We start from the raw sequence: 5,926 nt of genomic DNA, 5'->3' as shown, positions 1-5,926 counted from the left end.
CCCCCCTCTCTCTCTCTCTGAAAGCCACCCGCGGTACCCACCAGGACACCTGTCGTCTGACCGGGTCGCCACTTGCAGGACCAGGACCACTGACCTGGTGCCCCCCCCCTCTCTCCTGACAGCTGCCGGTACTGCCGCGAGTCAAACCACTCTCTTGGCGAAATACCGAAAGAGCGTGCGAGTCGAGTGCATAAGTCGCGTGGCCTATCTGTCTCTCTCCGTCACTTCGCAAGCTCGGATTGCACATCTCAAATTCACATTCAACCAAAATAAAAGCGCGTTTTTGAGTTTCGAATTCCCACAGTGCGTTTCGTTGCCAATAAAGATTGCAGCCGATTGTGATGTACACGTGATTGCAGGAGTTGCACGGCCCCCTCACTGTTACTCAATTCATGTGACGTCATGTCAACTCTGCCACATTGGTTGAACTGTGATGCCAAATTTGTTTCCTGACTCAGCCGGGCAAATTATAGTAAATTACAAAAGTCACATGAAAAATAATGTGACAGTAGCATCGAAAACAATGTGACACATTTCACAAGTATATAATAATGTGACGTCACACAAATAGCACGTGCTCGCAGTCACGTGTCCCGACCCCCGCGCCCGCTGTCGCGAATTTCTTTTATCGCGCGTCGCGAGGACTGCAAAGCGGTTTGGCGACTGTGTGCCGCGGAGATTAAGCCCTTGCTTAGGGCTAAACCCGCAGGGGCTCGACGTACTCGAGGTGGGCTTTTGTGGAGAGAGGGATCCCATTTGGGTCGCCAACAAGGGGTTCCGCTTCCAGAGATGAGTGCGGGGGATGAGTGCGACCCGGGGGCATTCTGATAGTAGTTCACACTACTAAACCCTTCCTTTTGTACTTTGCTGTGCACACATAAACATGTAGAATTTTAACGCAGCCATAATTTTATGCTCAATTTCTTCCTTGTAAAATTCTGCATGTTCATGCACAGCAAAATGCATGAGGGTTTAGTGTGTTTGTAGCGCCTGGGCTGAGCTAGCTGTTGAGGTTTGGCGGTGACGACGACACCACGCGCTTTCCATTCCAGAATGTGCGAAAATCATCTCGTCGTGCGGGAGCATTGTCCAGTCCGACCAGGTCCTTGCCCTTGCCGTTCGGCCCCGCGTTCGACCAGCAACGACCTCCTCACACCTCGCACGTATTTTCGGCGCCTATTTACCATTTCACTTCAAAGTCGTGCCGTTCGCACTATAGCGAGCTCCCAGCTGTTGCAAATAATCGTGCGCCGATACAGTGCGACACATTGCTTGTCCTTTGCACAGCTCTTAACTAGACTGGGTACATTCAAACTTTTGTAGGGCACGGTGCAGCTCGATAGCTAGCGCAGAGCAGCCGTTCCAATCAGGATAGGAAATGGTGAATGTCGAAGTTAAAAGACCCTTACGTCCACTTTGGTCACAGATTTGCCGGTCGTCAATTAATCTCGCTCGCTTTTCTTCTTCTGGGAATGATAACGCGACAATTACAAGAGGACGCGCTGCGGTCTCGTATGATTTATTGGACAGGCGCTTGGAGTGTACTCGAACGCTGGCAGCAGTTTTACGGTGCGCCGAGACGGAAAGAATTAAGGAAGGTGGGAAAAGGGAGGAGGGGGGGGGGGCAGAAGTCAGCCAATGTGACGCTACGAAGCTGAAACGGTCTGATAAGAAGTCTGCCACAAAGTATTCAGTCTGCCGAAGATTAACCGAAAAGCAAGCTCGAGCAAGCATTAAGTCATCCCGCTTCTTCTCTTGCTTATGACTCGAGCCGGCGAAAGTGATATGCGAGGAGATTGCGTCGCGTTTGTGCACAACTTACCAGCTTGCGGTTTGAACTGAGTGTCTGACTGGGGCGTGTGTTGCGTTAGGGGTTGCTTGGGTCGCCTACACGCCTTTCTGACGGGACAACCCCCTTTTTCTCCGGGGCTGGACGCACCCCTGGTGCTTGCAGCGTGTTTACTTGCGTTCCGGGTCGCCCGTCGCCATGCACTTCACCTGCTGTCGTTGGGGGTTGGGGGTGGGGTCCGGCTGAAGACTCTTTATTGCCTCTGCGGCGCCGGTTCCTAATCATGGCCTGATAACTAAGATACGGTCCCAATCTGATCAGGGGCAAGTCGTTTATCTTCTGTTTGCGACCGCCGGGCCGCCCTGCGCTTCCACCTATGCTTCGTGGGGTCAGGCCAGGTCGCAGACTCTGGCGCTGATTTCTAATCCGGGGCCTGATAACTGAGATACGGTCCGATCTGATCCGGACCGGGGCCAACGCCTTATCCACATGGGCATGCCGGTGCCGAGGAGGCTAGCGCATGCAGGGTGTGGCGCCGGCGGGGCGGCTTGCGCACCTCTCCGCCAGGCTCCAGCCTCAGTGCAGTCGGCCCGCCGGCCGGTCCGCTGCAAACGGCTGCAAACGCGCGGAACCTTGACCGGAACACGTTGCAAAAGCGAGGCGCCGCGGAGCGACGCGCACCCACCGTGAGGCCACAGCCGCGGCGGCAGCGGCGGCCGTCCGCGCCTGGCGACAGTACTTGACATATGCAAATAAACCGTTCGGTTGTCTATCATCGCCCTTTAAGATCCCCCGCCCGTGATGAAAACAATATTGATCTGTAGGTATGCTCGCCGGATAGCGGGGTCTATGAGCGCCTGCGGAAGTGACGATAGGCAACCCGCGCGCACTGCTGCATGGTGGTTGGGGAAGTTGCCTACCCGCACGGGGTCGTGGGCGCCTGCGGACGGGGCGATAGGCAATCCGCCCGCACTGCTGCATGCTGGTAGGGGAAGTTGCCTACCCGCACGGGGTCATGGGCCCCTGCGGTAGGGGTGATAGGCAACCTGCCCTCACCGGCGCGTGCAAGATAGAGTTGCCTGTCGCCACGGGGGTTTTGGGCGCCCGCCGCTGAACTCACTTCTACTTTCCGCACGTAAAAAAGTATTGTGTAATCACGTCGGGGGACCTCGTATCTCGGACTCCCACTCTTTGTCGCGAACCTGCCGCGGCGCCCGGGTGCTTACGCTTCGGGGGGCAGGCGCCTCTTTTGGGGATCAAAAACACCTTTAGGGTGTAGGGGCGTGCGCATGGGCGGCGGCTGGCGCCCTAGTCGCGGCACCGACAAACCCGATCAAGCTCGCTTACCGTGAAGCCGGCGTTGGTGTGTGCCATGGCGCTCTACTGGGCGTGCCTCCGGAGCACGGCGACCGACGCGTGCCTCCCCACTGGCGCTTGCTGTGTTGCGCGTGGTTGTGGCGGGTGACGAGGCGAGCGCGGTGTTGCGCGTGGTTGTTGCGGGTGATGGGCGACGAGAAGCCGTCGGAAATCATAAGAGCAGGGGGTTGTTGCGAGGGCCGCGGAGAGGAGCCACCTCCTCGACGGCGTCCTTCTGCGTGTGGCGGTGCGGAGCGCGGGCGGCGGGCGGTGCGAGGTGCAGCGCAGCGCTGGCGGCGCACGTTTGACGAGCCGCGCGGCCGGCGCCGCGAGATGTTGCGATCCTGGCCGAGCCCGTGGTGGGAGGCACACTCCTCCCCTCCTCCCCGCCCCGCCTTTACTCCCGGCGACTCTGGGCCGCCGCGCCCGACTCACCGGCGGGGCAGGGCCAGTGATTTGCCATTAACTTTACTGTCGCCTTCATAATGTTTCCACAATAACCCGGGGGACGAGGGGACGACAACAACACCGCCAGGGACGCCAGGGAAAGCCGGCGGGGGGTCCTCGACATATCGCTATATTCACCCTATTGCACTGCTCTGCTTTTCCCCTAAAATAATAATAAAACACAGCAGTATTTTCTTTCAAATCTTCCAACTTTTCCGTCCTTGGGAATGGGTCACTCTGTCTGCTGGTGAGATTGTGCGCGTAGGCCGCTTTATCGGAGGCAAACTGTCTACGGAATCCTGCGATACGCACTTCCTTTCGATTACTCGGTCACCCACCTTACTTCTCAAGTAATCGAATTGCGGAGTGCGTGGTGGCATAAAACCTGTCGGCATGAGCGGGAAAGTTTCAGTCAGAACTGTCAAATTAGCCAATATACGATAAGTTACAAGTTGTCAGGGAAAAAGAGTTAGTAGCAAGTACCAAGCTGTCCCCGCACGAGACAATCCGCTTCTGAATAACACGATACACCCCCTAAGAATGTCAGACAGAACTGATGGCTCCTTAGCTGCAGCTATGCCTACTAGTTGTTGGTATAACCACAGCAAATTTTACTTAGCCGCCCTTCAATTAGAAAACCTGTTAGTTTTGACGACTTGTCTTGCGTGATCCGTGTCCGATCCTATCACGTGGCCCTATCCTCATGACTTCCCCTCTCTCCTTACTTCTGCTGACGTTGGTGTCTGTTCGGTTTCGTTGTTTAGTGTCGCTGCATCTGGAAGGCCCCGGGCCGCTGCCTCGGGCTGTCGCCGTGGGCGTGCGAGGCGGACACGGCGCACAGGCGCCTGCGGGGAACTGTCGCACGTGCTGACGGACGGTGCTCCCGGAAGGGTGCGAGCAGGTGTCGTGGGGGTGGCGTCTGGGTGTGCAGCAGGGCTGTGCGCACTCGCAGCGGAGCTCGTAAACCGTGCTAAGCCTGCCGGGCTTGACATACTTGAGATGTGGAATGGATCTCGTGAACGAGGCGACGGGTCATGTTTCGGTCGATGAGTCAGCATGCGACTTAAGGACATTTTGAGCAGTTTGCAGCGGTCTGAGCGAGTTGTTTAAATTTAGGGGTGACGAGAATAGAGGACACCATGCATGCTGAGGGTGTGGTGTGCAAAGCCGTCCCCTGTTGCTGGATGCACCTGTGAGCGGGTATCGTGTATAATACACGGGTACATCGTAACAAGCAGGCCCACTCGTGAAGTATTTACGTAATATTAAGCAATTGAACTCTTGGTTTATCAGTGCATGCGCGCCGCGATCTCGACTCGAATATGGCCTTTTTTTGCTCTATCTGGAGTTTTCTTTCTTGCGACCTATGTGCAACGCGGCCATCTTTCTGTTATAGCCGGAGAAAAGGGATAGAAAAAAAGAACGAACAAAATTTTGGAACGAAGGATCCTGCTTTAATGAAATTCTTTTAGATAGCAAAAATAAAGAAGAAAAAGGCGCATTTGCCAACCTACTATTCTTTGTCAGCTCCTTTCACCCACTTATTTGGAATTGGGCAAGATTTGCAGGGGCTTTTCGTTCTCGAGTGGCCCCCTAAGCCCCGAAAATTTCAAGTCTCTATCTTCTTCATATGTCTTTAGCACAGACATCAGATCGATTGCATAAAACCGCTTTATTGATTTTTCAAACCCAAAGCATAAGGGTGGGCTAAAATGTGTCAAATTTGTGTTCCCTGCTGTTGGAAATGTTATTTTGTCCAGCTGACAACAACAACTCTTACTTTCTAGATTGTATAACTGAATCTTGCAGTCGTCCAAGAATGCACGGCTTGTTTGACTCAGTACGATTCGTATGACTGTTATCGAGTCAGTGCGGTGCCGCGCTGCCAATGGCACGAAATGATTAGCGAACCCGCTGTAGAACTCGCGGGGTGTGATGTAGTACGCCTTGTGGATCGTACGTCGGTCCGAAAGACAGACTGCCAAGCAGAGCATCCCTGTTTTTCCCAAGTTGTTCGGAAGTTTTCGAAATTTAGACCTTGGGAGAAGGGTGCCCATTTCTCATGTTTAGATCAAGTTGAAGAGTAGCACAAAACGAGTAGCGTGGCGGAGTTTTTATTGTGTTTTTCAAAAATTTTCGTCGCCTGATTTATGGGGGGTTAAGAATTAAAATTAGGCCCTTTAGAGAGGTGTCTAAACATGTTAAGATCTAGATTGAGCGCGCATGTTTTTTGTGATTTCTAAATGTAGTGTTGCACAGTGTTGTAGGAGAATCTTAGGAGACAGGAAAATTCAGAAAGAGAGAATGAGGGAATGGAGGTAATGGTAAGTGCAG

Source organism: Frankliniella occidentalis, unplaced genomic scaffold (genome assembly GCF_000697945.3).
Source record: "Frankliniella occidentalis isolate FOCC.00 unplaced genomic scaffold, Focc_3.1 Scaffold1519, whole genome shotgun sequence".
Classification (NCBI taxonomy): domain Eukaryota; kingdom Metazoa; phylum Arthropoda; class Insecta; order Thysanoptera; family Thripidae; genus Frankliniella; species Frankliniella occidentalis.
The sequence above is the reverse complement of the archived record's forward strand: the minus strand, read 5'-3'. Positions refer to the sequence as shown.